The sequence below is a fragment of the Hemibagrus wyckioides genome, linkage group LG09 (genome assembly GCF_019097595.1).
Source record: "Hemibagrus wyckioides isolate EC202008001 linkage group LG09, SWU_Hwy_1.0, whole genome shotgun sequence".
NCBI classification, from domain to species: Eukaryota; Metazoa; Chordata; class Actinopteri; order Siluriformes; family Bagridae; genus Hemibagrus; species Hemibagrus wyckioides.
Window position 1 is genome coordinate 26,232,437 of NC_080718.1, and position 26,527 is coordinate 26,258,963.

General features: G+C 38.6%; 1 pseudogene; it reads left to right on the top strand.

Moving 5' to 3' along the window:
• The first annotated feature begins 17,460 nt into the window (after positions 1 to 17,460).
• Positions 17,461 to 26,297, top strand: LOC131359914 (up-regulator of cell proliferation-like; annotated as a pseudogene).
• The last annotated feature ends 230 nt before the right edge of the window (positions 26,298 to 26,527 follow it).

Below are 26,527 nucleotides of genomic sequence, written 5' to 3' on the forward strand. Positions count from 1 at the left end.
TATGCCAAAGTCTCGGTGCTGTCTGGAAGACGATATTTTGAAAGACATATGTATTTACACCAGCTGCACTTCCCCCTTGACACCGCCAGAGCGTCTCGTGAGTCTTAGAATTTCCGGTTCACGTGTTTGTGTGTTTGCACCACAGCACATCGCTGAGTATGATTAGTTCTCTGCTTTACAGAGCTGTTTTTGTTCACGTGTTTGCTTCCTGGGTTTTTGCATTTTTGGATTTGTTTACTCTACTGACTGATATTCAGGTTTCTGATCTGTTTTCTGTTTACTCACTCTGCTTCTGCATTATGTATTGGATTACATGTTTGTCTTTACAGTGCCAAAAAATAATCAAATTTTGTCTCATCACATTTTTATGATTATTTATGCATTTCTTACATTTACTCTATTCCTTATTTTGAGATAGGTCAATGCACAATAGTTAAAATGTATACCAATTTTAATATGACGTCCCTGAGCAAAAGGAAAAAAAACCCAGCAAAAATAATAAAATAATAATAATAAATAAAAAATATCCAATTGTACAAGAGTGAGGAATGTGACATGCAGGAAGAAAAAACACAAAGCAATATCAAAACTAAGAGCACAAAGAAAAACAAAACTAATGTATTAAATACCAAACACACTGAAAAATACATACCACAATCCATGAAATACCTTTAAGAGTTTTTATTTGATCTTTTATGAATGAATGGTTTTCAACTATCTTAAACCAGCATGATGTTTTCTTCAGTAATGTGAAGCACAAAAATATGAATGGATGGTTGGGACTAGCTGGCTAGATGGATGGATGGATAAACGGAGGAAATGGAGGGGCAGGCAGGATGTAGGGTGTGGATGAATGGGAAAGGCTGGATGGATGGATGGAAAGATTACCGAATGCCAGAGGTGGGTTAGTAACACACTTCATTTACTCCCTTACATTTACCCGAGTGAGTTTTTTTTTAAAAATGTGCTTTTAAGAGTAGTTCTTAGCTGGCCTTACTTATATTCTTACTCGTTAATATTTAATCACAGAAATTTACTTTTCCTTAAAAAAATATTTTTAATATTTTTTGTTTAATTTCATTGCAACAGTTTTGTTTCAGCTCAAGTCAACAAGCGATTCAGTGAAAGGCAAAGCCAGGTTAACTGGGTGCTACAAACTGTTGACCAAAAAGCCTCTTCAAGCTACAACACCATCAGCATTCAGAACATCAAGATGTTTCAGCACTGAACCACAAAAACACGGATAACAACCATCTGCTTTACTCCTCCTGATGTCTAGACCAGATATAATTCCCATTGAAAGACATTTATTTCAGTGTGTTGTGAAGTCCTTGCTTCCACATGTTTAGTAATTCTTGGTGAATTATGAAGCAGACTCCACACTATTGGTGAACTTCAGTGCCTTTGACCACTTTTGACCTGTTGGGCAATGAAACTTTCCCATCATTAAAGTGGTGACTGTGTAATTATATAATGAAATATTTACAATTTTTCTAATTAATTTAATAATAAATTAAATATTATGTGTTAAGTCTTAATTCTGACCCCATACATTAGAGTGTCTTAATTATATTATACTCCTTGAAAAATTTTAAATGCAGTCATTATAATTAATTAAAATATAAGTGGAGTTTATTTTCAGGCCTGCCTTTTCACCTCCATGTAGTTTGGGCTCCTTTAACCTTTAGGAAGATGTTCTAAACAAATATAAAATACAGCTCCAAGTAGCCTGACTTATACACTCTTCCAAAGCTCCAGTATAAAACCATATTTCTATACAAATTCACACAAGAATTGTGCTTTTATTTATACTTATATCAACATATCTCTGCTGGGGTTTCCAAAAATGCTAAGCAGTATATATACATTTTATATAATTTCCCATTATTACTAAATGAAAGTCTTACCAGAAAATTCTATAGGCTTTTATAATAAAAATCACCCCATTTTGACTGTGTCTAATAATGTGTCCAGCAAATATTTCTTATCTTTCTGGAATGCAACAAACCCATAAACTAAACAAAAATATTATTAGTTGACATTGCAACTTTAAATATAACTGTTGGTTAGTAAATCTGGTTATTGTCTGTTTCATTTCTCATTTCATATTGCAGACAGTCCGACAAATTAGTCATTAAATCATTTTATTATGAGTTATTATACCATTTTCACCAACTAGTTTGTATTTAATTTTATTTCGTTTCTTCCATATAACACCTGGAGCCCTCCCATGGTTCAGCTGCTCAAAGTTTTACTTTTCTCTACTCTCTCTGAAATCTCGGGTGGATTTCTTAGAAACCTACAAAGCTTACAATGGATGCAATGGATTAAAAATGTATTGGATATTATGCCACTGGAAGCTCAGAGTTTTCCCTCAATAATAAACCATTTCACTTTTAATGGAATTTGGAATCCTTGAGTTGGATGCTGAAGGATATACTGTGTGGGACCTGATGGATTACTCCGACCTGAATTAATTTGGATATTACTGGGATTATTAAACCACATATTTATCACTTCATTCCGTTCTGTGTGTCTGTGTATTTTTATTTACTGAAATACTCTCTCTACTATTATTTTTTGGCTTTGTCTGTGTGACAAAATACTGTAGTCGGCAGGCGTAATATCAGTTTTCTTCATGTGATATGATGAAATATTTAGATACCACAAGGTTATAATTTCATTCAAAACACTTGAACACTTACTTCATCACTCAAAATGAGGTGAAGGAACATTACCTGTGAGTTATTTACACACTGTAAATAACAGTAACCATTAGAGAGAAATAGCTGGCATAAGTCGTAACTTTAATTGGTTTTGACACCTCAGGTCAAAGGTCAAATATTAATGATATGCAATTATAAAGTAATTAAAAAGTAATCATCAAAAAGGTCAAAGGTTAATGACTAGAGTGTTTAATGACTTCTGTATATTGGTCATATTATCCCCAAACTATGGATTTCCAGCTAAGACGTTGTGGAGGGCTAAAGTCTTTACTTTAATTGGTTTTACAGTCACACACACACAAAGACATGTGGACCCTGGAAGTAAATCCCCACTCATCAACTTACAATTTACATAACTCTGGAAGTAAAACCACCTACTCAAATTCCATCAAACCAATAGAGTCTCTGATAGCCATTAGCATTTTAAGGATATATATATTATATACACACGCGCACACACACACAGACACGTGGACCCTGGAAGTAAATCCCCACTCATCTTTAAACATGGTGGCCAACAGAGTATCTGAGTGGCTTTCCAGTTAAAACACTGGCGGGCGAAAGTCATTTTACTTTAATTGGTTTTGACAGCCCTACACACACACACACACCCCCCAACTCTGAAAGTAAAACCCCTCCCACTCATCTTTAATCCATAATCCGTACTTAATCCAACTAACTGCTTGGTGTCAAAAATGTTACACTTACTGTACCTGGGAAGTGTGTAGGTAACTAGGGAGAATTAGAATGTACTGTTACCGTTCCTGTACCTGTCCTGAACAAAAATATATAAACAGTTTGTTACAGAACAGTTTCTTTTACTGGATCAAGAAACATTACACAGCTGTACAAAACAGCATGGAATTTAATGTGTAAAGTAGCATGTAGACAGTGTTTATATGAGTGGAGGTGTAAACAGATGTATATTAAATGTGTGTGTGTTTTCAGTTCAGTTTAGTTATGGGTATTCCATAACATTACATGTTGATGTAGACTAAGAAGCCACCACCATGAGCCTTGCTGCACAAAGCTGTATTTCTGTTGGCCCGAAACAAGGTGAGCCCATCTAGCTGAATGCTGGTGTCCGGAACTCTCTCAGTGAAAACAAAGATGCATCAGCTTTTTTGTTTTCTTGCATTGTTTTGAGAATTCTCTCATTATTCTAACAAAAGATCCCAGGACCCATGGGAAGTGTCATCAGTCCAATTCTACTCTCTCTTATGATAGATAAATATTATTGAAAATTAACCAATATAGGTGGGTTGACATTTACAGAAAACTTATAAATAGCCACAGATTAATCATTAAACAATTTATTTAAATGTTCTGGAGAATTCTTCCCATCTTCCACATTGGTTCAAGGACAAGCAAGGAATTCAGACTTATTAGAAACAGAAAGATCCTTATTACAAAGGTAAACCCAAGCAATAAATGAAGTCAATCTAGAGAGTGAACACAGAAGAGCTGCCTGTAGTGTGTGACCTTGAAAACCACAAGGGAGGCACATTTTTTCCTCCTCAAATTGGCTAATTCTTATTTATTTTATTTAGATTTACTGTCACTAAATGTCAACACTTATTGCCATCACATTTTTGCCTTTTATTGAAAATGCACAAGGCTACTGAGAGCACAGCAAATCAAGCTAAACCATAGAGATGTCCCAGCTTCCCTCCTTGTCGCTATTTGATGCACTATGAGATTTGCCTGTTGAAGTATCGGGACTTTTACCTCTCCTCATCCTATGCAGGATCTGCATAGTCTGGTACTGCTTTATTCACACAGACATTATGGAGAATGCATAGGCAATAAAAGTATTTGTTCTACTCTACTGACAGTGACGTGCACACTCTGCCCTAGTCCTAGGAATTAAGGCTGTTTGATAATCTTGTTTTGTCATGTCACCCTAAAAAAGGCACCATCAGTCCACCACAGTTCATCCTTCTGCCACATTAAGACAACAGAATAAAGTTGATGATATGCAGTGTAAAATAAATAATATGAAAGTAAAAATGTATTTGTGTTTTTTTGATTCTTTGTTTCCTTGTATGTTTCACAAGGATATACAAGGGTATAGTACTATTACTGGACAAGAAAAGCAAACAAACCACTCATGTGTAGGATTAAAAGCAGAAGTGTGTATGTGGGCCATCATTGGCCGCAGAAAGTGAGTTACTTTAGTAAATTTTTGCACTTTAGTTTTTATAAATGTTTAATGATTTCTTCAAGTTTCTAATTTTAGTTACTGCAAAATCTGAAAATATAAAGTAAAAAAGAAAATATATATTGAAGAGTGACTATATTTAGCTGTTTTAATTAGGCTAGGCTTCATTATAAAAATTAATGAAAAAATAGACCTAATATTGAAATGACAAAGAAATGTTTAAACACATACATGTAAAATATAAAAATCAGAGGAATTAAGGCTGTCTGATAACAACAAACTACTGAGAAGGGAACAAGATTGGCTCAGATAGGACACGTGATGGAGGAGCATGCAGCATAAGGCTGCATATAAGGGCATCTGTGTCGCATCCATTCAGCTTGCCTTTGTCTGTAGGAAGCGCAAAAGGACGCTCGGGGTGTGGCCAGCGACACAGCATCTCCTTCCCTTCTCAGGGAACAGTGTTACATATGTAACCTGTTGTAGTTCCCTTTCGAGGGAACTCGACACTGCGTCATGACTGACACTATGGAAAAAGTCAATACCCGTGCCGCCATACACCGGTTGATGACTGGGGGCCGTGAGAGAGCACAAGCGGACCAGGAACAGGACAACATTAGCCCTGAAGGACCAGAGACCCAGGAGTGGGGTCCAGGTCCAGGTTATAAAACCTGATAAAGGTGTGTGGAGAGGACCAGCCTGCTGCAGCACAGATCTCCTGGAGGGGAATATCCCTAGCCAGGGCACTGGATGAGGTGACACCCCTAGTGGAGTGAGTCCTGACTCTTAGAGGCAAAGCAATGCCACGCACCTCGTAGGCCTGGGTAATGGCCTCTACCAAACATGGTGCCAAGTGCTGCTTGGAGACAGGATTACCCTTGTTCCGGGTCCCAAAGCAGACGAACAAGGAGGAGGACCTACGCCATGAGCTGGAGCGGTGGACATAAGTCTTAAGGGCTCTGACTGGGCAGAGCAAGCGCAGCCTCTCCTGTTCCGCCGACTCATGGGGCAGAATGCAGAAGGCACCTTCTGGGCACCTTTGGGACCTGGGCACCTATCCAGCCCTGGGGTGCAAGATAGCCTTGGACATGCCAGGGGCAAACTTCAGGCAGCGGGGGCAACCGATAGGGCCTGCAGATCCCCTACCCGTCTAAGGGAGGCTAAAAGCAGAGCCGTCTAAAGGGTCAGAAACCTTTCTGAAGCTGACTCCATGGGCTCAAAGGGGGCTTCCAGTAACCCGTCCACACTTCACACTTCCTCGACAAAGTGTTCCCATAGTGTCAGTCATGATGCAACATCAAGTTCCCTCAAAAGGGAACCTGTTTTGTCATGTCGTGTTGCACTCTGGAAGAACTGCACAGTTCCTGCTGTCTCAAAAAAAGCACTGAATATCATACATCACACCCTGGACACCATCTATTTGTACTTCTGCCATCAAGCAGACTGTACAGATCATTAAAAACAAGGACAATTCAGATTCAGAAACAGCTTCTATTCCACATCAATAATAAACTCAATAGAACCAAAACATAACATTCTGCTAGTGCAACAAGGTATTGTGCAATATGATGGATGACTTTATGGTTGTGTGTTTTTCTAATCTTATTTTATGTGACCATTATTTATTCTAGATACCTATTTATTTTGGCTTCTTTTATGCTTCTTTTTAAATTCTATAGTATTCTAAATGATGCACTGACTGGTTAGCATTTTTTTTTAATTTCGTTGTACATGTTACAATGACCAGATATTCTTAAGAAATATTACTATAAATGGAAAAAAAAATTATATTAAATTCAATTTACAAGTCATTTAACACTACTTTTTCTGCTTCTTTGATGTACAGTATGTTAAATCAGTCATCAGCAATATTTACCTAATTTAGTTATGTAGTTTGCAATTTCTCTTCCTTTCAGACTACAAGGGGGACTTGGGACTTTCTGAACCAATAAAACTTAATACAATGGAAGTATACATTTTTCCATAACTATTTTCAAAATCATGTGGGCCCTGTTGGTCTGGGTGCCCTAGTACCATCTGCAGTAAGAAACTTTAGCTTAGTGTATTAGACAGTTCCTTTTATTCCAGCAAAATTTTTTACTGTAGGTCATATACCATCCCATATACTGTAATTCTGTGGACTGCTGACACTTTCCAGAGGGTATAGTATATAGGACTGTATGTTACCCTGAATCTGTGTGGAGTTTGCATGTTCTCCCCGTGCCTGCGTGGGTTTACTCCGGGTACTCCGGTTTTCTCACACAGTCCATTACATTAGATTGATTGGTAATTCTAAATTGCCCATAGGAGTGAGTGCGAGTGGTTGTCTATGTGTGGCCCTGTGATGGACTGGTGACCTGTCCAGGGTGTACCCCTGCCTTTCACCCAATGTGCACTGGGATAGGCTCCAGCAGATCCCCCTGACCCTAATTAGAAATAAAGCGGGTGGATGATGGATGGATGTTACCCTGTTTTTTATTATATTTTTTTTGCTAATATTACGAACAGCAGCTATGCTAATTCCTGTCCACTTGTTTCCCTTTTTCTACCCATCCCGAGGCATCTAGAGATTCCAGCTCCAGTAGACCTTTAGTGAGAAGAGTCCAACCCTGTGAAGATCCTAAGGCATCCAGAGATAGCCCAGCTCCAGCTGGATTCTGCTTTGTAAGGATTTGGGTATTCAAAGCAACAATACCAACGCAATGTGGACTCTGTTCTGGGTTTCTTCAATTACACATTAAACTGTAGTTAATTTTAAAACACTGAAAAGAAATAATATATGAGCAGTAAAATTAATCAATTCAAGGCAGTCATTAAAACTAACCAATACTCAAATGAAGATTAGTTTTTTTCTGTTGCAATAAAATAAAAATAAATAAATAAAAGACTCTCCAAAATGACCAAATTAGCCCACAATCAGAATTTATTGCAAACAAATGTGATCAATGACATAAATCTCATCTGAATCAGCAGTTATGTTCAATCACCTACAATATGCAGGTGGGGTTAACTACTGAAGTGAGCATTAGCTTCAAACATGTACAAAGAAGTTCATATTATACCTTTTGGCAAGAGGAGCCATTGGGGTATCTATTTGGACTGTCCACAAATGCAGAAGGTGAGATATGACATTAGTTTTGGTTTATTTTAATTCTCATTTTCCCAATTAAACATACATCTCAAAAGTTATTCCCTCACTCACTCCAGTTCCCAGAAAATCCTGAGCAGTTTCTAGGAAATGATGCTATCTGATAGCAATTATTTTGTTTGTTTGTTTGTTTTGCTTCTCCATATTTACTTTAAGAGTAAAAATCTGTTATATAATCTGCTTTCGATTTTGGAGTGTAGATTCTGATTCCTAACCAGCTGCAACAGAATAGCACACAATCATGAGAACATTCCTTTGTGTCTTTTATGGAGTACCTTAAGTTAGCAAATATGAAACTACCTAATATTCTACATTACAGATCATTTTCATTTGTTGTGACATTTTCTTTTATTGTTCCATTTTTTTTAAGTTTAAGTTTTAATTGGTGGTTTATAATCTGAATAATTAAAACATTTTTTATATCCATGTTTGAAAAAGGAAATGGGAAGAAAGAAAATGTTCTTTATTTAAGATTGTTTGCATTGAGTCTGTATTTTTAGTTTTTTTCTTAATTCTTTTAAATTTAAAATATAAAAAAGTTTTAAAATGTGGTTTTATAAACTGATTAAAAACAGTCTTGGATATATGTCTCTTGCACTCTGCCCAGAGTCTATATAGTGCATAAAGAAATAAAATTTTCTAAGAACAGTGAATGTTACTAAATACTGAGCAATTTAACAAAGCATTTATATTATATTTGAGCCTCTTCTTCAAACGTTTCCCTTTGCAATCTGGAATTTACATGAGTGGATTTAAAGTACTTTCTCGACTGCTATACTGCTTAAGCAATTGAAAAAGCATTTTCAGTGAAAAACTGAACCATAGATTGCAGGCACGTTTTAGTGGATTTTTTCCACAGAGCAGCTTCAGTAAATCGACTGACTATGCCGTCACTTTTTTATTATACAGAAACGAGTAATATATCATTCGAAACTAAAGGGTCTGTTTTATTTCTGTACACTCACAATAATGACAAAAACCATATGCTTTTATAAAATAAAGAAAGGCTAGGTTCCATACCTGCAGATGCTTCCTCAGGTTCAACATTGAAGCCTTTGATGCTGAAAGCATTTTAACAGCCGGCAAACAAATTTCCCACTGAACTGTTATATTTGCCCCTTACTGGATTTCAGGATTAAATTATTTTTAAATTTCCAGGACTGAAATGCATTTTTATCACTCGCCATGGTGGTAACTCTCAGACAGTGTATTAGCCTAAAGCTTTCAGCGGCAATGTGGATTAACGTAATTGGCAGACGCGCCGCAAATTCAAACCAGAGAACCAATCAAAATCATCAGAAGAGCACCGCTTTAACAAACTCTAACAACAAATTAATATCATTTAACATATCCTAGTTTTTAAAGAAAATAGTCAGATTTGTAATCTTTAACATTTTCATAAGTAACTGTAATTTATTTACACTTTTTATTCTCAGTAACGAATTGCTGTTACATTTATTTTGTAATTAAATTACATAACGCCGTTACATGTAACTAGTTATTTCCCAACACTGCCAGTCGCTCCGTCAAAAGTCTTCAAAAGAAAGACACCTTTTCGGAGGAGATAAATACAAAAAAGGCATTAAAAAAAAGATCCTGACTGATGAGGGCACGTCTTTCTTGTCAAAAACAACTTTGCAAGCTTTGCTGAGGATTAATACGGTGGCCGAGAAGTGCAAAACCCAATAATATTAGAAAACGAAATAACAAATGCAAAAACAGAAAAACAAATCCAAACTCAAAATAACAAACCAGTAAACAAAATAACACAACCGAAAACACAACTACAATTTAGACACTGAATTGATTGGAAGAGACATCTGTCACTCAAGGTATACGGAAGTACTGATGGCTGCGCAGTAGAGATTTCATTCCCCTGTATATGAACATGGGAATGATGTTCCTTATTTTGGAATTCTTATTCCTTTTCAGATTTATTTCCTATTTCCATTTCCTTATTCCTTTTCATATTTGTTAGTTTGTTTTGCACTTCTTAGATAGATTAAATCAATTAACAAAACCACTTACCATTTGCGTACCATCAAATGCTGAAAAATTTTATTTTTAGGTTAGTCCACAACAACAGAATTGGAATAAGTGGTGGGAGCCCCTATTATTAGCCATATGAGAGGTCCCACAAGCCTTCACTTGGTTTCCCCCTTTTGAATTTTTGCACATGCAGAAGCCTTGCAACCCTCCATTCCAAAATGGAGGGTTCATTTAGGATTGGTGTGGACTTTGTGTAGAAAGTCAACACACTGTCTGAATTTGACACATACTCAGTGCCTTGCATTGATAAATTGCTTGCATGGTTAGGCGTGGCCTGCTTTTATTCATCACTGAATTCGATGAAGGGAAATCTTGAGAATAAATTGCCTTTTGCTCCCAGTTTGGGTTATATCAATTTAAGCCTGTGAGTGCTTGTTCTGTGAGTGCTTAGGCAAGCAGTGAACCCAAAGAACTGTGCAATTGTGTTGGTGGAAATATGGTGTCTGGGTTTTGACCCAAGCCAAGACCAAAAGGAAGGTGAGATAGTTAATGGGGCTTGCTGGATATTATTGTGGGTTAGCTTAACTATTTGAAAGTGACCAGCACACAGTGACTCGGTGAGTGACTGATCTCACTAAAAAGGGAACATCAGATCTGGTTCTGTGACCGAAGCCTAGATAAGCAAACGACCTTAAAGAGAAGCGCAGGCAGTGGCGGCAAAGAAAATCTACACAAGACAGAAACCTTGATATAAGAAAGGAACATTAAAAGGAAAGAGATTTAAATGAGAACCCATACTCCTCTGGTTGACACCAAATGTTAGAATTAGGAGTCATCACTCATCCACATGTGTGTACTAGAGAGATAGCCAGTGCTAAGTGTAAAAGTATCTTGAGTATGAGCATTAGAGTCTGATTAACTTCCAGGGGGTGTGTGTGTGTGTGTGTGTGTGTGTGTGTGTGTGTGTGTGTGTGTGTGTGAGAGAAAGAGAGAGAGAGAGAGACAGAGAGAGAGAGATTGGGGCTCACATTCAATAATTTTAATAGGGTCCAAAGCAGTATGGATAAGATAGAGGTCATGAGATCAAATTTTTTGGTTCTAGTAATAACACTGGTTGCTGCATTCTATAATAATTGGAGCTTATATATATATACACTTACTGAAACATCCTGACAGCAATTATTAAAATAGACCAAATCAGACATGACAAAAGCATAAACTAGTTTTTTCCATCTTAAAAATTATAATCTTAGCTATTTATGAAATAAGAAATGCTACCTTACCATCAGCTTCAAATGAGAGACTGGAATAGTTAATACATTTACTGCTGCACTTGGTGTAACTGAAAGGCCACCTTTACAACTTTACATACTTCAACTATACTAATACTTTGCTGAAACACATAACTTTGTCTTTATCCAAGCACTGGAAGTTAGTATCAAGTTTACGAACCATTTTACCCACAGAAAAAAAAGATTTAGAGAAAAGAACAAGTGGCATAAAGAAGCACTTCTGTTTTGAAATGCATCTCCAAATAGTGTAGTGTTTTAGCCCTGCATAGTATTACAAATCCTTACATAACATTTAATGCATCACATCAATTTCTGCTTTTCTCTCTACAGGGATTTCAGAAAATCTCTAATAACCAAATCTATGGTGGAGCTACGCAACTGAGAACACCGATAAAAGTATGAACTACTACACAATCTCATTTTTGTGTATTGTTCATTCAAATATTTATGCATGCTTTGATGCATATGTTATACATATGCAGCTATACTTTGCTTTAATCAACTACAAATTAACTGTTATACAATTGGCAGCTCCAACTACATGTGCTTAATTAAATGTTTTTCCTTCAGTAAAAGACTGGCTTGAAATCAGCACAGATGGATTCAGTGCAGCTCAAAGGTGAGTAAAAACTGAGCTGTTCACAATAAGGCATGAAAGAAACACACATACACCCACACACACTACATATGTTATATGTAGTGAAAGGGGAGAGCCTGGCCCAAGTTTACATAGTACCAATGCAGCAAACCAAGTAAAACTAAACTACGCCACCCTGTTAGGTACAGGGAACCCTTGAACAATTATTCAGGTAAGCACACAGTTTCGTTAGTTCACAAGAGGAGACAAAGTAGTGAATGCAGAAGTACAAAAACACAATACTTTATCAACAAAAACCGTTTATTACATACCACTCATTGACGCAATTTATTAAAAATAACTAGGGCAAGAGATCACTGCAATTAAAAAACAGAAAGGACTGTCACCCACTTGTCTTCACACACGTTCACAAATAAGCAAACACTAGAAGCCAGAGTCAACCCAGCTTCAACTTCCTTAATTATCTACTCAAAGGTACCTCGGGAAATACACTCAGCACTCGCACCGCACACCAGTAAGATTACGCACAGCCACACAGCACGCAGTGAAGGAAGCACCACCACCAAACAGGAAGGACAACTTGAGGCCTGCCCTGGGGACTTGACTCCTAGGGAACACAAAGGAAAGAAAAACAATTATACATGCACAAAAAACTACAGAAAATATATACAACCAACAAATGCGCAAAGAAAAAGAAAAAAACTAAATCCCATAGGACAAAGCGTTGGAAACATTCACTTTCAAAACTCGAGTCTGAGTAGTGAACGGAATCTAATCCTGGGCAGAATGACCGTAGAGATTCACAAAAAAGAAAATAATTTAAAACAAATAAAAAATTACCCATGCCACACAAAACGACAAGACACTACACCTGACATAGCAAGAGTCGCAGTCCGCGTAGCACCAGCACGAGACGGCGCGCAGCGAGGAAAAGAAACTCACCGACGAGCAGAAACAGCCGTGATGGCCAAGAGAGCAGCGTCGATAAAAAACAAACAAACAGCAGCGTCATTAATAAAGATAGCAACTTCCGATGCCAAATATTTCCCGCGAGCTAATATGGTAATCGGTGGAAAAAGCAACCGAGAGGAGCCGCGGTAAATTTAGTTTTAGGTTCGATATTCGCCAGACATTTGCTTTCGATTGCCACTGTTCTATAGAGTCGACACTGTTACAAATTTACCTTTACCACGATTAGTTTTAACAATATGCAACAACTTTATATCGACATGAAAATAATTTATAAAAACTGCCTAAGCGTATTGTAGCAGCAAATTTAAACCAGAGAAAGCTTTGACGGACTATTTATGCGTAAGGGACCGTCTGAAAACTCCACCGACTGGGTTTAAAACGACCGATGTATTTTAATAAAAGTCACTTTTACCATATAAAATAACACATTGTCAAACTGTAAAGCTTGTATTACTCATAGTGATGTACTACAGGTGACATTTTTTCAATAACTTATTTCATATATGTGCAGTACACAATTATGTTCATAAAGATTGTGGTACATTCCAAACAGTGGTGGACCGTCAGGACCAGCAAGGCCTTCTCTGCTGGCCTAAACAGCAGTGATCTCAATCACTGACTTGCATTTTAATATATTTAATATATTTTCCATGAATGTTTATTAAATTATTTCCGATAGTCTATTCTCTACATTTCATAGCTTTTCTCTCGGTTGCGCTTCCAGTAGTGTATATTTATGATAAGAGTATTTATCCAATCATATTTCAGCCAGTGGCTGACATCATGTGTTGCCCGGCCGTAAGGCCTGCAGAATTAAAAATGCAGGCTCCCGAAGATTAAAATAAGTGGCAATGAAACTTTCATTAACCAATCAGATTTCGAGTTGGTGTCACTGGGGCCATCTAGCAGGCATATGATTATGACAGCAATTTCCCATCCTTTGATTGGATAGTTGGAGTAGTCAGAGGCAGCGACCCGCCCATATACAGTGTTTCTATATATCGCAGAATTTTAGGAGGGCTGAGTAGAAAATGTCAGGGGGTCATAATGATGGTATAGAGATGGATTAATTCAGGAAGGACACCAGTGAAGGCCTAGGTGTGAAATGCACGGTCCTCCACTGATTCCTAGTGTCCAGACTGACTTACTACAGGTAAAAATTTGCCGATATCTCCCTGACTGTATGTACAGTACACAAATATTTTCCTGAAAAAATACTGTAATTCTCCAGAAGTGGAGATACCCCCTTTATTGTATGTACATTATTCAAATATTTTATGAAAAAAAATTCTAATTTACCAATACCATACCCCAAATGTTGTAGTGCATTCCTAGATACAAGACTGATTTACTGCAGGTCAGATATTGCAAATATAACTCTTACTGTACTTAGAGTACACAAATATTGTCAATAATAAAAGTTACTGTAATTCACCAAAAGGTTTTTTTTTAATGTTCCAAGGGGTGTAGTACCTTCCTAGTGGCCAGAATGACTTACTACAGCTGACATTTTGACAATATCTCCCTTACTGTACATACAATAAGTGAGATATTGGCAAACTTGTTCCTGTAGTAAGTAGTAAGTCAGTCTAGCCACTAGGAAGGTACTACAACCTTTGGAACATTAAAAAAAACCTTTGGTGAATTACAGTAATTTTTTTAAAGAAAATATTAGTTTACTGTACATACAGTAAGGGTCATATTGTCAAAGTTTCAGCTGTAGTAAGTCATTCTGGCCACTAGGAAGGTACTACAACCCTTGGAACATGAAAAAACCCTATTGGTGAATTACAGTAAATTTTTTCTAAGAATAATTGTGTACTGTGTGTAGAGTAAGGGTGATATTGGCAAACATTTCAGCTGTAGTAAGTCAGTCTTGTAACTACAAATGTACTACAACCTTTGAAACATGGAAAATCCCTTTTGATGAATTTCTGTATTTTTCTTCTCTAAAAACATTTGTGTACTGTATTTACATTAGGAGAGGTATTGTCTAAGGTAACATATTTGCTATTTTCAGCTATTTTCAGTCAGTTTGCCTACAAGTAATTTACTATGGCTTTGTAAACATAATTTGTATTAATTATTGAACTTTGTTTTGTACTGAGAGGTAAATTTGCAGACAGTCCCTAAAGCAGCCTAGGTGAATATCTGGCGAATATCGAACCTAAAACTAAATTTACCGTGCTCCAAGAGGAACACGTTCACTACGAAGGCAAGAGAGAAGAAAATAAAGCAGTCTAGTTAGCATTAGCCAAGCAGCCACTTTACACATACCATAAACACAGAGGCGGCCCTGAGCGATACTGGAAATGGGCTGTCCCAAAGCTATGATGCACACCAGGTGGCGCCCCATACCACGGAATATATACAGTATATGCTCAAAAATCATATTGCAATTAAACCACACCCCACTTCAAAAACATTACAGCTCGGTTTTGAAGCACAATCCAACTGTGTGACTCACTACATATACACTACTCACAAAAAGTTAAGGATATTTGGCTTTTGGGTGAAATTCATGGTTAACGTAAAAAGTTCACGCTACAGTGATATTATATCATGAAAGTGGGGCATTTAAGTAGAAGCATGCAATGGTGATTTTACTCATCTCAAACAATTTATTGAAACAAAAGCCAACAACAGTGGTGGGTATACCACAACAAGAAATGTCAATGTCTCAATAATTTGTCATGTGTCCTTGACCATCAATTACAGCTTGACAACCACGTCTCATGCTGTTCACGAGTCGACTTATTGTCTGCTGAGGCATGGCATTCCACTCTTCTTTAAAGGCGGCCTTCAGGTCATTGAGGTTCTGGGGTGCGGGGTTACGAGCCTCTACACGGCGTCTCAGCTGATCCCATAGGTTTTCTATGGGATTCAGGTCTGGAGAAAGTGCAGGCCACTCCATTTGAGGTACCCCAGCCTCCAGCAGCCGTTCCCTAATGATGCGACCTCGATGAGCTGGAGCATCGTCGTCCATGAAGATGAAATTAGGCCTGTGTTGTTCATGCAGGGGCACAATGACTGGATTAATGATGTTATTCAGGTAGTATTGGCTTGTCACTGTACCATTCACAAGATGGAGGGCAGTTCTGTATTGAGTAGACACACCTGCCCAGACTGTAACACCACCACAACAGTGGCTGATGCATAGCGCTCTCCTTGACATCTCCAACAACTGAGGCCCACTGGTCCCTCGTCCAGTGTAAATGCTCCCTGGCCCGTGCAAGATGATGACGCCTGTGCCTGGTGGTGTGGTCAGGTACCCTTGCAGGTCGTCTAGCATGCAGACCACGCTGATGTAAATGGTTTCGAATGGTCTGACATGACCCTTGGGTGCCTCTCATCTCCCTTAAATGTGCCTGGACTTGAGTGGCATTCATCACCCAGTTCCGCAGGGCACGCTTCACAATGAAGCGGCCATCAATGTGGGATGTGGCCAAAGGATGTCCACTTCTATGCCTTTCTGTGACTCTTCCAGTCTCTCTGTATCTCTGTCCCAACCTGCTGATGACACTCTGTGACACTCTAAGCTCAGTGGCCCCTTCCCTCTGAGAACATCCTGTTTGAAGCCTCACAATGGCGAGGTACTGTTGATCAATTGTTAGGTGTGGTCTTGGTCTCATGATGTCAGAATGTGAACAGCATGATGAAGAGGACTGTTTAAATACCAATTCTAATGGAACCAGAAAATTTATTGGTGGATTCATGGATCAAACACCAGTTGTGAATTTTGCCGTTAAGCACCTTGTTAGAGAACAGCAAGTTCTGCAAAAAGTACTGAAACACTGAACAGTTGGACATGTGCATTCAAAAGTGTAGAGAAGGTCAAATTAAGTTCACCTGGAAAGGTTATAGTGCATTTTTGGTGCATCCTGAAATTTCACCCGAAAGCCGAATGTCCTTAACTTTTTGTGAGTAGTGTATATCTTTGAACGAAAAAAGTAGACTCTGGGTATTTTGCCCCAGCAAACACTTTTTTATGAATAAAACAACTTTACCCAAAATAGGCAACACGGTTCGTTCCCACTGATAAAGCAGTGATATGATCTCCAAAAAAGAAGACTGATCTTTATTGACACAATAAAAAGTCCAAACATTAAAGATGCACAACCAAAATCATCACAAGCAAAACTGAAGAAACACACCAGCTAAGCACAAACATTCGGTTCACATGCACACACAGGGACCACTGGGCTGTATCCCAGCCCAAAGGCTACTCTAAAGGAAAGGGGTTCCTGGATGGCACACCACAAGTGAGCACACTAAATTTACACTGGAAGACACCCTAGGTGAGTGACAGCACATGATAAGGGAAGTAAGTTCCACCACCGTAAAGTCTGCTCGCCACACTAGCCCACGGTTTTTTTTCAGCCAGGGAGAGAAAGCAAGAAATTACTGTTAGTAAGAACTCTACAATTAGCTTATATCAACTCCATGCAAATTATTCAGCAACTACTTATCTTCTCCAGCTTCAATAACCAACACTTGGTCAACTGGCTGCAGCCGCACTGGCCCACTGTAACTAAAAAAGGCACATAAACACATACGGCCAGAATAATAACCACATGGGCAACCAACATCAAAGGTTAAATAGCCCATGCACAAAAATGAAAGAAAATGCAAAACAAAATAACAAACAAAATAAAGCAAATAATAGCAATAGGAAAAAAGAAAATAGAAAATTTCCCTTCCAGGTAGCCATACCTGCCATAATATACTATAAGCTCCACTCCATGCTGTCAATGAACTTCCTCCTGAAACTAAAGAAAAAACATACTTCAGTCTTTTGTCTCAGAGGAAAAGGAGAGAAAGGGGAGTTAAGCAGAACTCTATCAAGAAGCGAATATAGAGATAATAAATTATATAAATTATATAAATAATAGTTGTGTTAATATTAATATAAAATATGTCTAGTTTCAGATGATTTTCTTGCATTTCTGAAAACACTTGGACTTCAAATTACTACCCAAACATGCTGACTCTAAAGTCTTTGCTGGAGATCAACAGTGCCAATTTATCTGATGAAGAACTTCACTCACTGCAAGAAATACCACAAGCTTCCCTACGCAAACTGCTGATGGTCAATTCAAATTCAAGATCTGTAATATGTGTACCCGGTGAAAATAATGAAAAATATGAATTGTTTGCTGAGCAGAGCTGCGATACTACTCCAGATCTTCTTGATGTACTTACTGCACTCTTCACCTGTTCTGACAGTTTCCTTCAGCAAGAAATGGCACTTAAAATGTCAATGTGCCAGTTTGCAGTCCCATTTGTGTTACCTCAAGGAGTTCATAATCAATGCACTCTTATGTTATGGGCTCTTAGAGGTATCTTGATAGAATGGCGTCTGCAATCAATGTCAGAATCTAAAGGGTTTGTTGAAGACAGTGTTGTTCATGCAAAAATTCCTATGATTTCATTTGTGAGGCTAAGCAACTGCAGCTTGTCCAAGTCACAGGTTTTGAACCAAGTGCTCAACAATTCACAGCAGCACCAGGAATTTTTTTGCCATCGAGAAATGATTGGAGGATCTGCTCCAAGATTAATCGCTAATGGCATGGTTGAAATCTGCTGGAGTCTGCCATGTGGAAACAAAAACATTGATGTCTTTCCTGAGCCGGTGGCTATTGCTAATTTAAGAGGAGATGTTTGCACATTTGAAACCCAGTTCAATTTCCTTACTCAGGTGTCAACAGCTGTCTTTGTGTTCCTGGACAGTGTTGATGAAAATGAGCAAAAGCTTTACAAGAAATTAATTCCAGATTCTTTTTTATGGTCAACAATCAGGGATATATGAATGATAAAATGAAGTCATCAATTACATCAGCAGTTAATACTCTGCAATTGGAAAGAGATCACATCATTCAGAAAAGTCAAAACATGAATTTATCTACATTCTCAATGTTGATCAATTCTGCCATTAAAAAAGTACTAGCTGAGCATCACATAGCATATGAATTCGAGTATATGAAGATAACTGCTCAGGAATTAGGTCTTGGAATTGATGAAAATGAAAGCAGACCCTTTGTGTCAGCAAAAGAAAGAGCAGAGGAGATCGTGAAACATATTGGAGTTTGCCGCATAGTGGAATATAAAAAGACACAGCTGCCACTGCAAAGTGAAAACTGGAAAAGACTGGGACAGATAGAGAAAGAGCAATGCCGATTACAACATTCAGGGGAACTGAGTTTGGAGGAGTATAAAGTCCAACTTCAAAAAGAAAAAGATGAAATTCGAGAAAAACAAAGCCAGTACAAAATCACAGAAACAATGGACATCTTAATAAAGGCATTGTCAACCTCTGATGATACTGAGCGAGCCTTTTTTCTCAGATGGTTGGGATTAAAGCTGGACATGCGATCACGCAAACAAATGTCAGAACTTCGACATAAATACACACAGTGTGAACAAAAGAAAGACAGAGATGCTTTAGCCCGATTAGACCAGGAACTTCTTGATTGTTCTCTTGGCATAGAGCATTACATGAGAGAAATGGGACAAATCTATGAGGCTGTTTCATTTGATTAAAAAAAAAATCTGATAAAATAAGCAGTCTTCCTACTCTGGCTGCCAAACTGCTCCTAGCTGGGTTTCCTCTTGAATTACTTGATGGAGATGCATCAAATATCCCAGAGAAATGGGTGAGTGATGTTCTCATGGATTTTCACATGATGGTTGGGGAGAAGAGCCGTTTGATGGTTATAACTGTGTTAGGGGTTCAGAGTTCTGGTAAATCAACACTGCTCAACACTATGTTTGGAGTTCAGTTTGCAGTAAGTAGTGGACGATGCACACGTGGAGCATTCATGATTCTCATACCTGTGGGTAAAGACTTGAAGGAAGAGTTACTTTGTGACTTTGTCCTTCTGATTGATACAGAGGGTTTGAAATCACCAGCACTGGCACAACTGGAAGACAGTTATGAGCATGACAATGAATTGGCCACATTTGTGATTGGTCTTAGTGATGTAACCATCATCAATATAGCAATGGAGAATTCCACAGAGATGAAGGACGTCTTGCAGATAGCAGTTCATGCTTTTTTACGGATGAAGGAAGTTGGTAAAAAAACAGTCTGCCACTTTGTCCACCAAAATGTTGGTGGTGTTTCAGCACATGAGAAAAACATGACAGACAGAAAAAAGCTCCTGGACCAGTTAAATGAGATGACAGTGATTGCAGCTGAGATGGAAAAGCAGCCTGATGTGAAGAAATTCACTGATGTTTTGGATTATGATGTGGAAAAGAATAGCTGGTATATACCAGGTTTATGGCATGGTACTCCACCAATGGCACCAGTTAATTCAGGCTACAGTGAGGCTGTTCTTGATTTTAAGAAAAACCTTTTGGAGATTGTTACGTGCCACGGCACGTATTTCGGTTATTATGATGGCTTTGTTTACAGCGTAACCGATTGGGAGGAACGTGATGCAGTTGGCCGCATGCCATATACCTGCCACTGATGGGAGGAGCCGAGTCGCGCTATCGCCGCCCCGGATGATTAACCGGAAGAAGAGTCAGGCTATAAAAGCGAGACACTGACACCGCATCGGGCGCGGCGTTTTGTTTCTGCTTGTGTGTGCAATCGCGTGGTTTGTTTGTCTGTCTAAATACTTGGTGTATTGAGGTGTATGTACAGCTGTGTGTGTTTGTGTAGTGTTGTGCTGACGGGGCTCGGACAGGTAAGAAAGAGCGCGCTCATACACTGTGCAACACGTAGGACGTCACACTGTCTAGACACTTTAGGAAAGGGGCAGGTGCCACCCCCTGTATTTAAGTTTGTAAGGGAAGCGCAGTATAGGCAGGTTTTTGGTTTCACTTTTGTTTGTAGTCCAGGATGTATTAAAAATAAAGCAGCGTTAGGGAAGTATCATTTTTTTCTTTTACTTGGTTTTCTTTTGTTCAGCACCGCCGTTGTCCAGCCCCATGTTTGGCTTGTTTGTGAAATTTGTAAATATTGTAAATACGTGTTTTCTGTTGTACAGCACAGTAAACTGATTAAGCACTACAGGTTGTGTCGCGAAACCTTGTTTTTTTTTTATTCAGCCAGTCTACACTGTGTGTCATTGTTTAGACCCGGTTTGGACTCTTTCACCCACTATCGGCTTGATAAACCACCGGTTGCTGACCCTGAGTCTCCCCTAGGCCTACTTCGGGGTCGTAACAATTGGGGGCTCGTCCGGGATATCCTTATATTTTTGTCTATCCCGTGTATTTGGTGGTTATCGTGCTTGGTGTGTGGTTAGGTTATCTGGGTAACGTGGACTTGTAGTTGCTACCGCTTTAAACATGGCTACATTTGATCTGCAGGCCTTTGTGAGTGCTCCCTCTCTTGAGTGTTTGGATAATTGTAGAAAGGACAATTTGTTAGAAATTGCAGCCCATTTTGAACTTCCTGTGTCAAGGCAACTCGTAAAGAAAGAGATTAAAAGGCTTATATTGGAAAAACTGGTGGAGTTGCATCTGTTAGGTCCTTCAGTTGACCCTGAAGTTGTTGTTGGCTTAAGTACTCCTGTTGAGGCTGTTGAACGGGAGTCTACATTGCACCTCCCCAAGACTAAGGCAACTTTACCTAGGTTCGAACCATTTTCTCCACAGACCTCTGGGTCCCGAGAGGGTGCCCGTGTAAAGGTGCGCGTAAGGCGCTTGGAACTGGAAAAGGAGGAGCGTGCGGAGCAAAGGAGGGCTGAATATGAATTAAAGCTCGCGATCCGTCGTATGGAGCTGGATTTGGAGAGGGAAATTCGGTTCAGGGAATTAGATCTGAGGGTAAAGGAGTTTACTCCCATGTCTTCTACCCAGCCGAGTCTGCCTTCTCTCTCCGTTCCTAAGCCTGAGCCTCCAGCTCCCCCTCCAGTTGTACCCGTTCCAGGAGGAGTTGTGGATTCGAGCCCTTCTTTTGCCATTACAAAACACATTGCACTCGTGCCGCCTTTTAGAGAGACTGAAATTGACACATACTTTAGTGTGTTTGAGAGAATTGCTAATTCTCTAAAGTGGCCAAAAGAGTTGTGGACATTATTATTCCAATGTAAGCTGGTTGGAAAAGCTCAGGAGGTCTGTTCTTCACTGTCTGTACCCGATAGTATGGATTATGACACGGTAAAAGCTGAAATTCTTCGAGCATATGAGCTTGTACCTGAAGCTTATCGTCAGAGGTTTCGGAACTTCAGAAAGACACAGACACAAACTTATGTGGAGTTTGCTAGGGAGAAAGCTCTCCTTTTTGATAAGTGGACTGCAGCAAGTAAGGTTAACAGTCAGGAGACAATGAGGGAACTAATGCTTCTAGAGGATTTTAAAAATTGTCTGCCTGAACGGGTTTCAGTTTATTTGAATGAGTGCAAGGTTAACACTCTGTCCCAAGCTGCTGTGTTGGCTGATGAATTTATCCTAACACACAAAATGTTGTTCTTATCTAAACCTAAGCAACCAATTCCAGGTGAACAGAAGCCAAAACCAGAACAGCCAGGACCAGTGAGTTCCCCTGGTCGCAACAGGACAAGATCATTAAATGTTGATTGTTTTTATTGTCACAGGCCTGGTCATGTGGCTGCTGATTGTTTTGCCTTGAAACAAAAGCAGGAGAGACAGGAAAAGAGTTCTGGTCTTGATGTCAAACAACCAAAAGGTGTGGGGTTTGTGAAAACCATTTCTCAACAGTCTGTGGTAAGTGCAGATGAATGCTACAAACCATTTCTTTCTCGTGGTAGTGTGTCTATTTTAGAAGGTAAGGAACAAGAGATTGTAATTCTACGTGACACTGGAGCAGCTCAGTCTTTTATTCGTGAAGGCTTACTTGCCCTATCAGAACACACATTTACTGGATCTTATGCTCTTTGCCAGGGCTTAGAGATGGGGTATGTTTGTGTTCCCTTGCATTATGTGTCTTTGAAATCTGGTGTTGTGACTGGTACTGTTAAAGTTGGAGTTCGGCCGGTTTTACCAGTTACTGGTGTAGATTTTATTCTAGGTAATGACCTAGCCGGTGGGAAAGTTGTTCCAGTAGTGGAAGTGTCTGAGGTTTGTGCTGATTGCCAATCTGATGATCTGGCAGAGAAACTTCCAGAGGTTTTTTCTTCATGTGTGGTAACACGGTCCCAAGCAAAATATTCTGGTGATGTTTTGGATCTTTCTGACTCATTTTTCACACAAGAAAACTCTGGGGAATTAGTTCAGCCAGATGTTAAAACCCAGCTGCTTACAGGCCCCTTGTCTAGTAAAAGTGTTACTAGAAATGAATTAATTTCGGAACAACATTGTGATGAAAGTTTACACTCCTTCTTTACTGCGATACCTGACATTAATGATGTGGACAAGAAACAAGTGGCTTTCTTTCTAGATGACGGTTTGTTGATGCGCAAGTGGACTTCTAGAGTAGATGAAACTAAAGATGCTGTTTTTCAGATTGTGGTTCCTTTAAAGTATCGACACTTGGTTTTGAGTGTAGCCCATGATCATCCCTGGTCTGGACATTTGGGGGTTACCAAGACATACAACCGAGTGTTGAAACATTTTTTCTGGCCACGGCTACGCCAAGACGTAGTTAAGTATTGTGCTTTATGTGAGACATGTCAGAAGGTAGGAAAACCAAACCAGGTGATTCCTCCTGCTCCCTTGCACCCTATTCCTGTGATGGGAGAACCTTTCGAAAAGGTGTTGGTTGACTGTGTAGGTCCTTTGCCCAAAACAAAAGCAGGAAATCAGTTTTTACTCACTATTATGTGAGTCTCCCCTAGGCCTACTTCGGGGTCGTAACAGAGATGCTTAAAGAAAGAATGGATGAACAACCTGTCCAGATCCCAGAGTTCCTGCAATGGACAAGTAGCTTGTGGAAGGCAGTGAAGTTTGAGAATTTCGTCTTTACTTTCAGAAACACTCTTGTGGCCCATGCCTATGAGAACCTTTGCAAAGAGTTTTCAGACTGGGAGTGGTCTTTCAGAAGACATATCTTCAATTTGATTTCTAGTGCAGAAGTTCAACTGTCTAATGCTGAAACAAATTCTATTCAAGAAATTGCTGAAACACTGAAGAAAAACATACATGAAGAGCTTGCAGTTCAAAGCAGATTAATAACTGAAAAACTGAAAGACTACTATAAACAGAGAGACCATTACGTGCATTTGGTGGAAAAGTACAAAACTGATTTTACTAAAAGCATTAAATCTCTGCAGACTGAAATGACAGATGAAGTGAGAAAGAGATTTGAAGCTGTTTATGAGAAGAGAAGAAACAAGGAGAAAGTAGAAGACATACAAAATAAGCAATCTGATCTAATTAAACACAAAATCCTGCAACTACCTCAGAACTACAAAGGTCGCAAAGATGAGGTGTCTGACGAGGATCTCAAAGCAGATTTTGAAAGCATGTGGAGTCGTGAGGTGGAAAATGTCACTGGTCTTACAGCAAAAGATGTTCCTCATGATGTTTTCATAAAGTTTCGTTCAAGTTTTGGACATCGTAATGTCACACAATATTTGCAGACAATTAAGAATTTGACAGAATATGGGCAAGAACAGTTCAAGGCCAAGAAAGAACATGTGAAATTGGGAAAATTAAAAGGTTTACTATATGCACACCGTAGTACAAAGCAGGATCTACAGATCATTGCAGTTGATGTCATTACCATTTGCAACAGGATGATTGAACAGTTCACACAATCCAAAGGTGATTACCAAACTACATTTACAAAAGATCTGCTTGATGAAATTGATGAACATCTCAAAAGAGCAGGCACCAAATACACTACCAAATTTGAATTTGATCTGAAATTGCACATTTGTGGCATTGCCTCTCGGAAATTCACAGAGATGCACAGGAAGTATCTTAATGAGCAAGATCCATTAAAACATTTAGAGAAATGTAAGAATCGGTATCTCTCTGATTTTATTGATTTATACAGAGAGAGGGATCAGTGCCAAAGAAAAGCTCAAGAATTTACTCAGCTCTGTCTGAAACCAGCAGTGACTGAGTACATCGATCAGTCCATTGGACCTGACATTGTTGATGCAATTTTGGAGAGTAAATCTACTGAGTATGGTTCACGAACACTGTTTCAGTACACAATTCAGAAGGAACTGCTGGAAAATTCAAACTTCCATGAATTTACAGAATACATTGTACATTACAAGAATTATGTCAAAGACTGGATATACAATCACATTGTTCAATGCTTTTCCAAAGACATATCTCTGCAAAAATTAAAAATAAAGAAGCTGGAAATCATGATTAAAAACCTGACTGAAACAGTGGAAACATCTAAGCTTGAACCCAATGGGTCTCCTTTGCCCAATACTGTAGAAAGTACCACAATTTTGATCAAGAATCTTTGTAAAACTATGAGTGATGTCCTCTCAATACCCATGAGTACAGTGGACAGGGTCCTGTTTCAGAACACAAGCTGTTGTGATCCATTCACCAAAAGTCTTTATGAATGTATTGATGACCTGAAACAGCAAATAGCAAAGGAGATCTCAGAAACAACTGATATCACTGAAACACTGAAAAATGTGTCAGTAAAACCACAAGATGAGCTTTTCAAGAGGGTGTTTGGATGTGGAGTGCAGTGTCCATTTTGCAGAACACCATGTGAGGCAGGAGGAAAGGAACATCAGCTACACCATGCAACTGTTCACAGACCACAAGGACTTGGCAGGTACAGAAATTCTAAGACTAAAATCCTTTGTGAAGAGATTTGTACATCTAGTGTTCATGGCAATGGGACATTTAAAAACCATGAAACGGATTTCCAACCTCATCCCTACAAAGACTACCGGAAATACTACCCAGACTGGCACATTGCACCTGACATGTCTATAGAGGCCTCAGATTACTGGAAGTATGTGCTGGTGAAATTCAATAAGGAATTTGCTGAAAATTGTAAAGCATTGCCAGCTGTGTATCCAGATGTGTGGAATCAAATCACTAAAGATCAGGCTTTTATTAGTCTTAAGCTCATGTTTAATATTAAATAATGAATAACTGGCAAAATGTCAAAAAATATTGCCATTTGTTAAGAAGACAACTTCATCAATCATAGTTCCATCACTAATGTTATTGCTCAGGTAAAGCAGAAAGTGGATGTTAGCTATGCCTGAAAGTTGATCTTTTTACTTACTATTATCTAAATGCACATAGAATCAGTTTTATTACAATTATGATTTGGAGGGATTTGGAGGCTCCCCGTGACCCGGGAATAGACTGGATAAGTGTTACAGACAATGAAATAAAATGAGAAAAAAAAAAAAAAAGTTTAGTTAATATGTAGTCATTTCAATGGTTGGATTATTTCTTTGTCTGGGATGTTAATTGAAGTGTTACAACTCTGTTCATTAATCATTTGGTTACAATTGTAACCAAAAAATTAAAAAAATTGAATAAAGTACTTAAAAAAGTAATTCATACCATAAATATATCAACCTGTCAATCAGAACTAGTTGCAAGGACAAATGTCTTTGCAAAGTAATTTACAAATAAACTAATAAAAATAATAAATGAATAGTTTGTCATATTCATTCAACAGTGTTTTCATCATATATTCATATCTACCTATGTACATAAGTATGCAGTATAACAAAACAGTTTATCTAGGCTCAGTTATAAATTTTATAACTTGTTAACGCACATAGC